We start from the raw sequence: 16,624 nt of genomic DNA, 5'->3' as shown, positions 1-16,624 counted from the left end.
GTTTTATGCATTCTTCCCAACTTTGCTAGGACGGAACGAGGGATGCCGCCTGCACATGCCCAAAATTTGGGAATGTGGCCTATCAACTTTTTACCACTGTGGGGGCATGGCCAGAACTCAGCCTCTCTGTCTCCGGGAATGGACGTTGTGCACATGCATACAGTACCTATTCACCACTGCTTTGCTCAGCAGAGGAGTGGGTAGCAGTGGGGAATCCCAAATGCCGCACTGTGTGACACTGCTGGCCCCTGAGCAGAACAAGGGACCATCCCAAAAATGGGATGGTCCCGCGAAAATCGGGACAGTAGGGAGGTATGTTTTTGATACATATCTTCACAGCTGCAAAACCTACTTGAAACAAATATTGGGCTGAAAATCAATAGTGGTTTGCTGTAAACCACCTGTGATTTGGGGTGTCTGCATGCACCTTGGGGTTCCAAGTCGGATGCAATTTGAGGATGCAAACCGCTGCTTGTCTCTGAAAACCACAAGCGATGAGAGATGGTTTGTGTATAGAACCTCCTTATTAAATCTCCCCTATTACTTATCAGCGATAAATCAGCGATAAATATCACATTGCTCAAACTATGGAAAGTGACTTTAAAAAACCACTAGCAAATTAATATTGACGTGTGTTAAATTGCAAGTTCAGGAGGTCTATTCTGCTGCTGCCAGCAAAGCGTTTACATATGTGTGACCCCAGCCAGAGAGATGCAGGTGCACTGGCCAGTTTTACTTATCACTAGGTCATTGTCTTCAGCAGCATTCCCATCATGTCACCTCCCACTGCCATTAATCTTTAATGACATCCCACTCAATCCTAAATAAAGGCAAGCTAAGCAAATGAACTTCTGACCTATCTGTTAATAAATATAAAAAAAAAAAAAAGTTCTTGTCCTTTGGCTAAGAAAAGGTGTATAATACATTTAAAGAATGCTACAGTATAAAGCACCCTGCTTTTTATCTTTTATCCCTGACAAATAATTTATTTAACATAAAATTAACTTACATTTTAATTTCAGACTTATACAGACCTTAAGTTAAAGGACTTAATTTTTCTGTTCTTTTGTCACTAAAATGAATGATTGTTCTATGCTTTGGAAAGGCAACAATATCTCAAATGAAACATAAAACTAATATTTAAATAACATATGATCAATAGAACTGAAATACTGGTATTAAGTAATATTTCAAATATATTTTCCAGTCTACATTGTTGTCTTGTTTAAGACTACCGCCATGTGCAATCCGCTAGAATGAAGGCACTCACGCTCTCCATTCTAGGCAATGGACACGCGAGCATGTGAGGGGCTTGCACGTCCACATCCATCTGCATCCACCAGATCGCCATCCGCCAGAAACCTGCGGATGGCGATCCTGTGGTAACAATGAGAGTGGCCCCATAGTAACACACTTTGAATGTCATTTAGGATATACTAAGCATTTCTCCTAGTGGTGGATGCTTCTTCCTTTGTAGTAGGGCCTACCTTAAAACAACCCCATAATGCTCCAGGGCTTTCCAATGAGCCCAGCCCTGTGTCTCTATCCGTGTGGCATTATGTGAATTTTGGCTCAATCCATGTGGCATTATGTGAATAATGGCTCAAACTGTGTGGCATTATGTGAATTTTGGCTCAATCCGTGTGGCATTATGTGAATTTTGGCTCAATCCATTTGGCATTATGTGAATTTTGACACAATCCATATGACATTATGTGAATTTTGGCTCAATCCATTTGGCATTATGTGAATTTTGGCTCAATCTGTGTAGCATTATGTGAATTTTGACACAATCCATGTGGCATTATTTGAATTTTGGCTCAATCCATGTGCCATTATGTGAATTTAGTTTCATTCCATTTGGCATCATGTGTAAGGGGCAAGTATAATGGGGTCTAGTATTTTGTTGCATAATGTGTACACATTGTATATAGTGTGGTACACTACACTCAAGGACACGCCCCCTGTTGAGTGTCCACACCCCCTTTTCCGGAGCATGCCTACGGCGTTCACACAACTACGTCCTTCACTTTTGTCGCCATGGTGTGCCTGCGTACTTTAAATGCCAGGGCCTATTTTTAATCCCATTCCCACCCTCTCTCTGCCGCTCTCTTAGCATGTACACTGGCACCACTAACACCGCCCCTCCCCCACCCAAACCCTCTTTTATCATGGTGCCCCCCCTGTCATTTTATCCTGGATCCGCCCCTGGTTTCTGATAACATTCAGTGTGCTGGGGGACACGATGTATTTTTCTCTTGCTCATTATCACCCCTTCCTTTCATGCACCTTAGTTGTATCACTAAACTAAGCATCTGCCAGCATATACAGTATGGGCAGTATTCAATGCTCCCGATTCACAGTTTGTTTCGGCGAATCAGGCTGTTTTCACTCCCTGCATTGAATCTTTTTCACTGAAAATCTGATTCACCCTATTCAATGTTCACTGTTCGCCGAAAGCGAACAGTGAATGCCGGCCAGTTCTCCATTTCATGCTTTCTGCAAGTCGCTGGTGTATTTCAATGGAGTTTTCACTGGGATTTGCCAAGAGTGTATTCAATGCTAGGATGGAGAACTGCTTTCAGCATGATTTTCGCCATGATTCACCGTTTTGCATTCGACATCTTTTTAAGGTGAACTGGTATGTGTTCTTTTAAAATCAAGGGTTTGGGGATTTTTTGGTGTAAAAAAATCAGTAATTTTATTTTGTGAAGGTGCATGCTATTTTTATTTATGTTCTTTCAGCACATGAATATATATTTAATTTTCTTTTTTTCTTTTTTTACATATTCACCAGCAGGGGACGGGGAGACACTCATTAGATATTCATGGCACACTGGTCCCACTGATTACATATCCATGAGCGGGACCAGCACAGCGGCTCCCTCCACCGCGTCCCCTGCGAGCTCTCCGGAGGGGCAGCACTGTGCTGCCTGTGTCCCCGGGAGTCCTCCTTCTCCCCCACACATTCTGGGGCGGACACTGAGGCTTCCATCTCCCAGCCTGCCGCCATCCCCCGGCTCAGTTAAAAATCGCCGTTAGGGGAAGTGAGCCCCTAAGGCATTGAATAGGGTGAGAGGGAGGGCTGGCAGTGAATGCTCCAGCCCTCTGGAACCCTTCGAATGTGCAGTGATTCCTAAACAGGATTTGCTGCACACAGGGCCGTTTCTAGAGGCGGACAAGCCGTGCAGCAGCCCGGGTGCCTCTGTTAGACAGCCAACAGAGTTTCATGTTTTGGTTTAAACCAAGGATCGATCAAAATGTATTCCTCTGACCTTAATACACTGGCCACCCTCGTATCCTGTGAAAGCGTATGAAGGGCTTCATCCACAAGACCTACATGCTTTGCGGAATCACCACACTTTAGCTCCTCCTTGACTTTCTCCAGCTGCTTCTGCAACCGCCTGATCAGGGGAATGACCTGACAGGGTCGGAACTGACTTCACGTGTGGCAAGTTTAAATGGTTGGAGAACCTTACACTACATGGAAATCAGACTCCACTTTGCTTGAGTCAGGTGCATCCCCTCCTTCTATGTCATAGGTGGCTGTGTAGGCTTGAATGGCCTTTTGCTGCTCCTCCATCCTCTTCAGCATATTTAGCAGGGGTTCCCAAACATTGTAGAATCACGGTACCCCAGAGTAACAGAAAGTTTTTCATGGCACCCTAGACCAAAAGTTTCTCATTAAGAAAGTCAGAAAAAAATATTAAGTTAATAATATTGTGTTTTTAACTCCAATGGTCAGTTATGTGGTAATGGACAGGATTTCCTTCTGTTTGTCCACAATTTGACTATTACTTTGGCAATAAACAACTTAAATTTGATCATGGACCACCAATCCAAGGCACCCATTCAAATCCCCCAAGGCACCCCAGGCAGGGCCAGACTGGGACCAGAAATTGGCCCTGGCATTTTGAGCACATAGGCCCACCCATAGCAGGTGGAACCTTTGCACGGCGAAAAAGGTGCGTGGCCTCATGGAAAGGAGGCATGGCATCACACAAAGGAGGCATTACACATTATTGAACACACAGTTATGCCCATTACACATTGCCGCACACTGTGTTGCCCATTACATATTATGACACACACTGTTATGCCCATTACAGACTATGACACAATCTTTTATGCCCATCAGGGGCGTAACTACAACTTTTGAGAAAGTTGACAAGCATCACTTTGACCCCCCAAAGTACTAGTGGCGCTGTGCAGGGCTAATTCTCACCTGCCTCATAAGTATCAGATCTCCTCTGCTCCAGCAGGCTTGGACACTGGTGTTGGTAGGTCTCCTGTGCCCCGCATCGGCTCCAGCAAGCGCATGGTGGGTGTTGGGTGCCCCGATGCCGGAAGTTGCAGTGTCTTTCCTCCGGGGGTGAATGGATTCCTTTGCCCGTCACCAGCGGGTTTCTTTTGCTCTGGCGCCGAAAGTACAGTTGCAGAACTCCAGAGCTCGAGGGTCTCCTGTGCCTGCCACTATAGTCTTTCCTGTGTCCTGGCACCAGAAGTGTTAGTTGCAGGTGTGTTGTGCTCTGGTGCCCGGCACTAGAGGGTCTCTTGCGGCCGGCGGCGGAGGTTGTCCTGTGCTCTTGGATCGGAAGTGGAGGTGATGGGCGTCCTGTCTGTGCCCCTGCACCAGAGGTGTTCTCCCGCACTGTCTCTACTAGCCATCATTCTGATAGAACTTTCTGCACAAAATTGGCCCACAAGGCCATCAGCCCTTCTGGCATTTGCCAGGAGTGCCAGATGGCCAGTCCGGCCCTGAAACCAGGGAACTACTGATATTGAGGGTGGAGTTCCACCATGTCACAATCACTTGTTTGAGGTGATGGCAGGGCAGGTTCAGGAGGGTTTGGGTTATGGTATTTTAGATCTACAATGTCTAGGTTTACAGTCATATGGTTGACCACTAATGGTCGACAGAGTCAAAAGATCAGCAGGTCCAAAGGTTGACAGTGAAAAGGTCGACAGGGTCTAAAGGTCTACAGGCAAAAGGACGACAGGGTCAAAAGGTCGACATGGTCCAAAGGTCCACAGTGGAAAGTCAACATAGGTTGACATGGACAACGTCTAAGTGTACCACGTCCCCTCGCTACGCTCGCCGTGCTCGGTGCCTCGCTCTGCTCGGCACACTATTGTATTCTCCCTTCACGTCACAGTTGATGGTAGGGAATGAAATACCATCTGTCAGCACAAATTTTGTAAAACAATGCATGTTGACCTTTTGTCCATGTCAACCTTTTGACTGGGTGTACCTTTTGACTGTCGACTTCTGGACCCTGTGGACCTTTTCACTGTCTAACATTTGACCCTGTCATTTGGTACCGGGGATACAATACCCCCATTAATCATCTAAATGGCGTACACCGGATGCACATCTAACACCAACATAGCTATCAAGGCCTGAGTTAACCGCCTTGCCATAGGATGACTCATCATCGCAAATGACTGTTGGACAGTATCCCCAGCTTTCAGCCATCCGGCTTCCTGTATCGCTGGTGTCGCCAGCTTCCAGCTATCCGACTTCCTGCATTGCTGATGTCCCCAGCTTCCAGCCATCCGGCATCCTGCATTGCTGGTATCCCCAGCTTCCAGCCATCCGGCATCCTGCATTGCTGGTATCCCCAGCTTCCAGCCATCCGGCTTCCTGCATTGCTGGTATCCCCTGCTTCCAGCCATCCGGCTTCCTGAATTGCTGGTATCCCCAGCTTCCAGCCATCCAGCTTCCTGCATTGCTGGTATCCCCAGCTTCCAGCCATCTAGCTTCCTGTATCGCTGGTGTCGCCAGCTTCCGGCCATTCGGCTTCCTGCATTGCTGATGTCCCCAGCTTCCAGCCATCCGGCATCCTGCATTGCTGGTATCCCCAGCTTCCAGCCATCCGGCTTCCTGCATTGCTGGTATCCCCTGCTTCCAGCCATCCGGCTTCCTGAATTGCTGGTATCCCCAGCTTCCAGCCATCCAGCTTCCTGCATTGCTGGTATCCCCAGCTTCCAGCCATCCGGCTTCCTGTATCTCTGGTGTCCCCAGCTTCCGGCCATTCTGCTTCCTGCATTGCTGGTGTCCCCAGCTTCCAGCCATCTAGCTTCCTGTATCGCTGGTGTCGCCAGCTTCAGGCTATTCGGCTTCCTGCATCACTGGTGTCCCCAGCTTCCAGCTATCCGACTTCCTACATTGCTGGTGTCCCCAGCTTCCAGCCATCCGGCTTCCTGCATTGCTGGTATCCCCGGCTTCCAGCCATCCGGCTTCATGCATTGCTGGTATCCCCAGCTTCCAGCCATCCGGCTTCCTGCATTCCTGGTTTCCCTAGCTTACAGCCATCCGGCTTCCTGCATTGCTGGTGTCCCCAGCTTCTAGCCATCCGGCTTCCTGCATTGCTGGTACCCCCGGCTTACAGCCATCCGGCTTCCTGCATTGCTGGTATCCCCAGCTTCCAGCCATCCGGCTCCCTGTATTGCTGGTATCCCCAGCTTCCAGCCATCCAGCTTCCTGCATTGCTGGTGTCCCCAGCTTCCAACCACCAGGCTCCATGCAAGTCATCATTACTGCATTCCTGCATTGCTGGTATCCCCAACTCCACGTAAGTCTTCACTCCTGCATTCCTGCATCGCTGGAATCCTCAGCTCCATGCAAGTCATTACGCCTGCATTCCTGCAAGTCGCTGGTGTCCCCAGCTCCACGCAAGTCAGCAGGGCACCCAACGCTGGTATCCCCAGCTCCACGCAAGTCAGCAAGTCTCCCCAGATTTGGGCAAGCCTGCTCCTCAGTAATGCTGGGAACTCCAGCTCCAAAGAACTTTTAACTTCATGTTATGCAGCCATTGACTTTATTCAGTGATCTATTCCTTCATTCAACCATAGATATTTACCTGTAACCATTTGCATGAATAAATCTTATATTAAACCTGCCAGCTTTTGTCCTCATGCATCTAGCCAAGTGGACCCCTGCTCTCGTCCGGGTTCACAAACAAACACAGCCCTGACACAGTGATGGGAAGGTCAGGCATCGCAACCAACACCACCCTTGGATTCTTGGGGAATTGTGATACCGTGTCTTTAGAAGGCACAGTTGTTTGCTGTGTTTTTGATGGCAGCTTAACTCTCTTAAATTTTCAAGTGGGGGGAGGAGGAGGGCTTAGATCATTGCGTGAAGCTGAACCACTATTCATGATGAACATAGACCTGGCCTTAGCCGTATCTTGCCAATCCGTGTCGTAAATGGCATATTGGCAAGCTTATGTTTCTTCTCAAATGATTTACATTTATTTTTTTTCTTCATGTTACTGAACTTTCGCATTTTGGATTTTACATGCCCACTACGATGATACTGGGTATTGGCATTAGCAGACGAAGTTGATGGCATTTCATGTTCAATGTCACGACTAGTGTCAGCAGCTTCAGCATTTTTGAAAACTATTATAGTTAGTAATAGAATTTTGCAAAGCGCCCCATTGAGGGGGCATGTCCTGCTCTTCCCAAAGGGGATGTCTAGCTCCATATATGGAGAGATTGTGAAAAGAGATTGTGAACGTGGCACCTAGAAGCGTGGGTGTGTGCTGCTACATCTGAGAGGAATATTTTAAAATTACTTATATCTAAATGTAGATGAGCCCCAAAGCAGTTAGTAAGAGCTACTATACTTGGTAAAGTGCTGGCAAATGGTGATGACGATTCAATGTAAATGTATCTATTTCTCAGTTGTTTTCCCCCCAAAAAAATGTAACAGTGTAATGTGGGCTAGGTGACATGAGGGAGATTGCTAGACTAATGAGGGAGAGAGGGAGATTGCTGCTATTTCAGGGAGTCCCCTGCAGAATGCAGGAGGGGAGGTAACTATTATGTAACAGTGTAATGTGGGCTAGGTGACATGAGGGAGATTGCTAGACTAATGAGGGAGAGAGGGAGATTGCTGCTATTTCAGGGAATCCCCTGCAGAATGCAGGAGGGGAGGTAACTATTATGTAACAGTGTAATGTGGGCTAGGTGACATGAGGGAGATTGCTAGACTAATGAGGGAGAGAGGGAGATTGCTGCTATTTCAGGGAGTCCCCTGCAGAATGCAGGAGGGGAGGCAGCTGTGAATATGCACCTATTATGCTTGATAACTTTCATCACATTTACTTACAGTATAGTCCAGAAATGTCCAGAAATGTTTATAATGCTGCGAGTAATCTACTGTACACAGCAGATGGTGACCCGGCATTTTGTTCAGTTGTGATTCTTTCAACCATCATATTTCCAACTTCCTCACTTCCAACATTTTTCCATCATTAAAAATGAATTAGTGCTAGAGCCCATGCCATAAGGAAAGTGTGTTTGTGGACCTTGCACCTTCTTTTATACACTGCACGGTGCTGTACCTTTTGAAATTAAAACTGAGCACATTTTCTTTAGGCAATAAACGGCAAAACTGTATGGGAAGGAGGCAGAGCTGTTCCTCTCCTGTATGACACAGGCTAAGTGATATGCTGGAACATAGGGCAGATTTATAATTGGGCCGAAAGTATGATGGAAATGGTAATACTAAAAGATACTCATAGCAAAGTAAAATACTGAATCCTGGGGGGCGTGGCTTGGCGGGACATGTGAGCGGACGGGGAGAAAGAGCGCTCCGCTAACCTCCGTTAAAACATCCTGTCTGGAGATCCTGGATGCCCACCTCACCTGCTCACTGAGGCGCCGGAAGGTCCCCTGCACCGATTGAACTGCGAGAGGTCCCGCTGGAGGCTTGCGGTGACCGGCTCTAGCTCCCTGCTCTGGCGTCCCCCCTCCCGGACATCTCCTGTACGGCGCCATCTTGGATCCTCTCGGCTGAGACGCTGGGTGCGGCGGCTGATCCTGAGGCGGCAACGCAATAACAGGTGCTCCCTTTAGATCCGCTGTGTCCCCTGCACTAGGGGGACTGCGTGGGGCTCTGCTGGGGACCCATAATAATAAAAGGCTCCCTAATCTGGCGCTCTCCCCTCCTGGATGGGACATGTGCAGGCGCCATCTTTAACACACCACACGGAGACGCTGTAGGAGGTGTGGGCCTCTGGGGTGTTATCTGCCAGTGGGTGCTGTCATTGGGGGATTGTGTTGCCGGGCCCTGTGGGGTGTGAAGAGAGCAGTGAATGACCTATATAGACTGTTAATACAACGCATATTGCACAGCTGCACCACCTGCTGTATCTTGGTCTGCAATTGAATATTAATAACAAGCCTGACTTGCTGTCTGGGATATTGTGTCAACTGGGACTTGTGCACAGGCAGCGAGGTCATATGTCCAGTTTCACTCCTTGAGACCTCTACTAGTGTCACTCCTGAAACCTAATTCTACAGTTTTTCATTTGACCACTAGGGGTCTCCATTGGACTAATAATACAAAATAAGCCATGGGCAAAACTGGCCAGGCAGCTGCAGCATCCAAACTGGAAAAATTTGCAAGAGGCACCAGAACAGACACCCCTCCTACTGAGGATGCCTCCCCTCCCAATGTGGGAGCTGGGGCCCCGGCCCCGGAGGCCCATGCACAGTCGACTCAGCAAATACTGTCGGCCATTGCAGCCACTGAGCAGAGAATGCTGGATAAAATAGGCCAGGTGCAGGTGGATATATCCCTAATTAGACATGACATGCAAAAACTCCGTGAAAGAGTTGGGGAAACGGAGCATCGAATCTCAGATCTGGAGGACACTACCAATCCTCTAAAATCTACAGTGGCTGACCTGTCAGCTCAAATGTCCACAGTCAAGGCAAAAATCTCAGACATGGAGGGGCGCTTGAGGCGAAATAATGTGCGTCTGGTGGGCCTACCGGAAAAAGCTGAAGGTTCTGCACCTGAGCAATTTCTCGAGAATTGGCTTCTTAACATCTTTAAACGTGAAGACTTCAGCCCTCAGTTCTCCGTTGAAAGAGCCCATCGTCTCCCAGCGAGACCTCCACCCCCAGGGGCACAGGCACGTACCTTTATAGCTCGCTTCTTGAACTACAGGGACCGAGACACCCTGTTACGACTGGCTCGAACACAGGGCCCACTAAAGCTTGACAACCACACTATCTCCATCTACCCCGACTTCGCCCTTGAGGTTCAGAAATCAAGATCTACATTCCTCAATATCAAAAAAAGGCTCAAAGATCGGCAGATACAATATTCTATGATGTTCCCGGCTCGCCTGCGTGTGATTCATGCGGGTACTACCCACTTTTTCAACTCCGCACGGGAGGCAGAGACTTGGCTGGAACACAATGCCTGATCTTGGAACTAAAAATGTGTACTTACTTCTTGGCAACAGCGATGATGCGATTCCCATGACGGGTGATATTATTGGGTCCAAACCATGTTGGCTAATAGTTTAGTTAATTGTGAGTGGGTTACAGTGCTCCTAATGTATTTAGAGTATCCGATGTACCTAGGCATTCAGGGATTTCCCCTGTTATCCTAAATATCTTTTAGGAGCTTCATGTCTAAAATAGTTTGTAGGGTTATTTATCCCTATACCCCTAGGTTGTAAGATCTATTTTAGTTGTACTATAAGTAGTTGGTAAGGGTACAGGTATATCTAGTTTAAATGGATATGCAGGGTGGGGGGTGGTTGGGACGTTATGGTTATTGCACAATGTTATGTTTATGCAAAGGTCTACATGTGATAATTGATGGATACAGTTCTTTAATACATAAAAAATGTCTTGTGGAAGATACCCAGGGTATGGGCTGTCTGTTAGCTGATCTACTCTGTAGAATACACTCATTATATATCAAATATGGCCCATATGTATTATCCTATTGTTCTACGCTTAAACTTTAACTTAGAATGTCAGCGGGGGGCAGCGGTCTAAATGTTCTTAGTTGGAATGTGCGGGGCATGAATGATCGCATCAAGAGGGCCCTGGTTCTTGCCCAGGTTAAAAAATGCAAAGCGGATATTGCTTGCCTCTCAGAGACACATCTCATGGGCAGCAAGACCTTGGCCCTTAAAAAACCCTGGATAGGTTCTCTATATCATTCCACTTTCTCCACTAACGCTAGGGGAGTTTCCCTCCTGATTAAAAAAACAGTGAATTTTCACTTAGTGCACAGCCAAATTGACCAATATGGCCGTTATATTTTTCTTAGAGCCCATATCAACCATAAGCTTATCCACATACTTGCAGTTTACGTGCCACCCCCCTATAGTAATGAAGTACTTAAACATGCTGTGGCATTTGTATCCATGTCACCGGACACTCCTGTTTTGTGCATGGGAGATTTCAACAACTATATGGACAGGGATTTGGACAAGTGGAATGAGGCCCAGGCCCCTGCTCTTCCCTCGGGTTCTGCCCCTACCCCCTTTGCAAAACTTGTGACGGAACTAGGGTTGGTGGATATTTGGAGGGTTAGACACCCAACACAACGCCAGTATTCCTGTCACTCCCCTAGCTTTAACACATTATCGAGAATTGATCTGGCGCTGATCTCACCTGATCTCGCACCCAAGGTGCTAGATGTCCGATACTTGCAAAGAGGGATATCCGACCACTCCCCCTTGCTATTGATATTGGATACTCACTTGGCGCAGAGCACTTACCTATGGAAATTAAACCCATTTTGGTTGACCCTGCTGAGTGATGATCAGACATTGATCAATGAATGGAGAGACTTTGAATCTCACAATGCTACTTGTATGAACCCCGCATTGAAACATGATACTTTTAAGGCCTATCTGAGAGGCTCCTTTATTAAAAAGGTGGCAAACATTAAGCGAACTAGCAGGGTAGAGGAACTTAGGTTGGAGGAGGAGTGTAGAAGGCGGGAAGATGCCTATTTACTCTCCAAATCGCCCACTGATCGTACCGGCTGGGATCTGGCTAGACGTAAATGGTCTGATTATTTATTGGACAAAACTAAGCGCAAACTGTTGTTCAATAAGCACGCCATGTATTCACAGGCTGAAGTTGGAGGTAGCTACCTAGCCTTTTTGGCAAGGGAGGATAGAGGAAATAGCACAATTCAGCAGATTAGGTACCCCTCTGGTGCACTACAGTACTCAACCCCGGACATTGCAAGAGTATTTCATTCTTACTACTCTGACTTATACGCTTCTAAGGTTACCTACACAGCACAACAGCTACACGACTATCTGGCCAAAATTGATCTACCCCGTCTCTCCTCATCGTCCATAACAAAATTAGAGGAACCAATTACTCATTTGGAGATAGAGACAGCTATAGCCTCATTTCCCCAAAAAAAGGCCCCAGGCAGCGATGGTATCCCTATAGAAATATATAAGAAATATAAAGACTACTTTATCCCATATCTATCTACACTGTATAATGACTTGTTTCAATTGGGAAGCCTACCCCCATCCATGTTGGAAGCCATTATTATAATATTATTAAAACCGGGAAAGGATCCAACTGCCCCAGAATCGTACCGCCCGATTTCACTACTGACGACTGACATAAAAATCCTGGCCAAAATTCTCGCAATACGCCTTAACTCTGTTATAAATACTATAGTACATGATGACCAAACGGGCTTCATGCCCGGCAAGTCCACCACGCAGAATCTGCGTAGACTGTTCTGCCACATACAGAGGGGGGACGTGGGCGGGTCGGGGGCAGTGGTGGTGTCTTTGGACGCCGCCAAGGCCTTCGACTCGGTTGAGTGGTCCTATTTGTGGGCGGTTCTGCGTGGGTTTGCTTTTGGCCCCAATTTCATAAAGTGGATCAAATTACTGTATTCCAACCCCCGTGCCAGACTGTCTATTAATGGTTTTATAACCGAGCACTTTGACTTGGGCAGAGGGACGAGACAGGGTTGTCCACTGTCGCCGGCTCTCTTTGCTCTAGCGATCGAGCCACTTGCATGTCTGGTCAGGAGCCACTCCGAAATAAGAGGCATCCCGGTGGTTAACTGCTCGGATGTTATTGCACTATACGCTGACGACATGCTGCTCTTTTTAAACGATGCTGGCTCATCCCTAATGGCCATGTTGGACACAGTAGGTATGTTTGGTACTTTCTCAGGTCTATTGGTTAATTGGGACAAGTCTAGCATTTTTCCCTTATCAGGTACAATCCCGGTGAATCTCCCAATTAGCTCCCCCCTTCAGTGGACTCTTCGCTTTAGGTATTTGGGGATTTGGATCACAGCAGATAACTCAGCATATGTAAAACAAAATATAGATCCAGTCACGTCAGATTTTCAAAGGAGGATTCACGTCTGGAAAAAGCTCCCTCTGACAGTGTCCGGACGTATAAATTTAATCAAAATGATTGTGCAACCAAGATATCTATATGTCTTACAGCACGCCCCGATGTATATTCCTAAGAAAATTTTCACAAAAATAGAAAGTACCATCTCTACATTTATATGGGAAGGGGGAACTCCGAGAGTGGCCATACGAACTTTGGTCAGAGCAAGGGATGATGGTGGATTGGGGCTCCCTGACCTGCGTATATATTACTTAGCAGCTCAACTAACGCACATCTCTGACTGGATTGGGGGACGGGGGGGATCCACGTTTACTAATCTTTATACTGAAAGAGTTGGCCTTACGTTCTCCCCATTGCACTTTCTGCTCTCGGGTGCCTCCCCGAGTAACCTTCTTCCTTTACTGAGACAGACCTTACTTGTTTGGAGACAATCCCATTCCTTTTTTGACTGGAGGGATATTGATGGTGACTCCCCCCTGTGGCATAATGTATCCTTTAAGGAACTACTACCCATATCTGAAGACAATATATGGCGTAGGGCGGGGCTCATCTCAGTTAACCAACTCTATGCAGATGGTTCCCTCAGATCCTTCCAGCAATTAAGTGAGGAATTCCATATATCCAATAGAGCCTTTTTTAGTTATTTTCAATTACGACATGCAATACAAACACAATTTGCAGGCCAAGTACCAGCTATTTCTAACTCTCCAGTTAAGGAACTTCTTAGCAATCTTGGCCATCGTAAACAACTCTCCAAAATATATAAGAACCTTAACACGCGTGCAGGTCCCCAAGTACTGGATAGGCTTAAAACTAAGTGGGAGCGGGATCTGGGAACCATAGATGAGAACCAGTGGACGTTGATACTAGGATCCATTAAGTGCTATACCCCCTGTGTTAGATACCAGCAGGTATCCTTCTACGTCCTACACCAAGCCTACCGAACACCTGTGTTTTTACATAGAGCAGGAATAAGGCCGGACTCAGACTGTCCCAGATGTAGAACTAGTGATGCAGATTTCTGGCATATGATATGGCAGTGCCCTGTGGTGCTGGAGTTCTGGGAGAGGGTATGGGACGATATCAGACACACAGAAATAACACTACCGCCTATAACACCTAGGCTATGTATGTTTGGAATGGACCTGGAGGAGACTTACTCGCCCGTAATTTACAGATATGTTTTGTGCCTGACATCTCTGGCCAAGGTTATAATAGCAAGAAACTGGTTTGCCCCATCCGCCCCTAGTGTCCGGCATTGGCGCGCACTGGTAAACGAGGTATCCGGCCGCGAGAGGTATGTCTTTCGCATGAGGGGCACACTTGAAAAATATCACTCTAAGTGGAATAGATGGAATGCTTCCAGCTTGGCCTCTGAGCCTCCCACATAATCCCCAATGTACTAAGTGAGTGCACATGTATGTGGGCCGGGCTATGGTTGTTAATTTGATAATTGTGCCGGTGAAAAACAGGTAAACGATGGAGAGTGGAATACAATCCGCTAATTACATATAAGCCACACATAGTATGTAAAACTACACTTGACAAAAAGTCCACACAGGAGATGGATAAAATGTTAATATTTATTGAACTGTATGCTACATAGGGTGTAATTAACAAGACCTTTTAACAACTGTACATCTGTATGACCAATAGGGCCAATTGGCCAATATTGTTGTTTTCTTTTTTGTATTACATGTAAATTTATTGTAATGTCATGTATTATATAATATGTAAAATTCAATAAAAATTTACACAAGTTAAAAAAAAAAAAAATACTGAATCCTGACTTATACAGCTCATCACCACCGAGCCCATAGCGTGGTGAGCACAGCAACCTGGGATTCCAAGGTCGGAGAAACAAGAGTTATACCATAACCACTCAAATTCCCCCGAAGTAGTGTGTTTAAAAAGTATCGCTGCAATGCATATTAGGGTTTGCCGATGGTGCGTGATTTCCCAATCTATGGTCAGCCATCAATGGTATAATTTTGATGGCTGAGCCCAATGATAAATTTCAGCTGTGTTTCGAAAATGCACCTGTACATGTGCAAACAAACAAAAAAAATCAATGGCTTACGATCGTTGGCTTCTGGCCCATGGTTCAGAACCAACGATCTGAAGTTGGAGTTGTTGATGGTCAGCACTAGCCTATGTACCATAAAACTATTTGTTCTGTTACTGACATATTTGGATGGCAATGTCAAAAGAAACATATTGGGGGGGGGGGGGATGTATTCTTTGAGTTAGGCAATTTTTTGGAAAGTAATTATTTTTAAAATAGTTTTTCATATACTTAAAATATTACAATGACATTCCACACAAGTGAGAAAGGGTGTGTGGCCATGCACCATGAAGCCTACTTGCTGACCCTCCGGAAGCTGGGAGGCTCCCAAAAATCTGAGGGCCTTCTGGAATGATAGGCAAGTCCTCCACAATCCATGCTGTCATGCTGAATCACGTCATTGAGTCCCTTCCCCCCCACATTGCAATGCCCTGCCCCCCACATTGTGCTGTGGGGGGGGGGGGTAGCCAAGGTGTTGCAATTGTGTGTGCCCCACTCCCTGTGCAGCATCCTCTATTCACATCACAACTGCCAACCCCACCCGCTGCTTTGCCAATCATTCTGGCTGTCTTCTCCTGGAGAGGGAAGCCAAAAAGTAAGCAAACCTGCCATAAAGACATAGGCATGTGTCTCCAGATGGTAACTGCCTCTCTCTGTCAGCCACTACCACTCTTCATCATCCCTCTCCCTATGCCCCTTACCCACTGAAACTATCTGTGTGCATACTGCTGCCCCTGCTCATCTGTGTGCAGGTTGCTACTCTTGTTACCGGAGGCATAAGACATTGAGATATGGGCGGTGGGCGAGTCTTGGGTGTGCCATGACTACTGCCGCAAACTACAGAGTAGGGGTGCTAAGTGGATGAGCTCGGTCCATGGGCCTGATTCAGCTCTGATTGCTTTGCTGTAAATTTGCAGCCTGAGCAATTATCGATCAACTGCACATGCACCTGGATAGTAGTGCGCATGCGCAAGACCATTTCTGTGATGAAATCCGGCCACAGCTTTTCAACACTGACTCTACGCAAGCTGATTGACCGGCAACTGGAGTTTAAAAGAGGCACCCGGCCGTTTCCTCTGAGTGTTTGGGAAAATCACAGGCGAGCATTTTAAGGGAGGACCTCTGAAATCAGCGTTGGCCCCGATCTGCCAGGATCTTCACACCGCTGAGTAAATAACGATGGTCAGTGGATGCAAATGGATTTTGCAGGAATTCTCACACCTCCGATGCCATTCCCTGCCATGCACATGGACAGTATTTCACAATGGCGGGGCAGAGTGTAGCTGATCGCTGGGCTTCAAGTATTGGCAGCCCAGTGATCCGGTCTGAATCAGACCCCATGAGAGGTGGAGTTGTTGCTTTTGATCATGCGCAGTGCTCCTCTTA

The sequence above is a fragment of the Crinia signifera genome, chromosome 5 (genome assembly GCF_055691185.1).
Source record: "Crinia signifera chromosome 5, ASM5569118v1, whole genome shotgun sequence".
Lineage (NCBI taxonomy): Eukaryota > Metazoa > Chordata > Amphibia > Anura > Myobatrachidae > Crinia > Crinia signifera.
Note: the sequence above shows the minus strand (reverse complement) of the source record.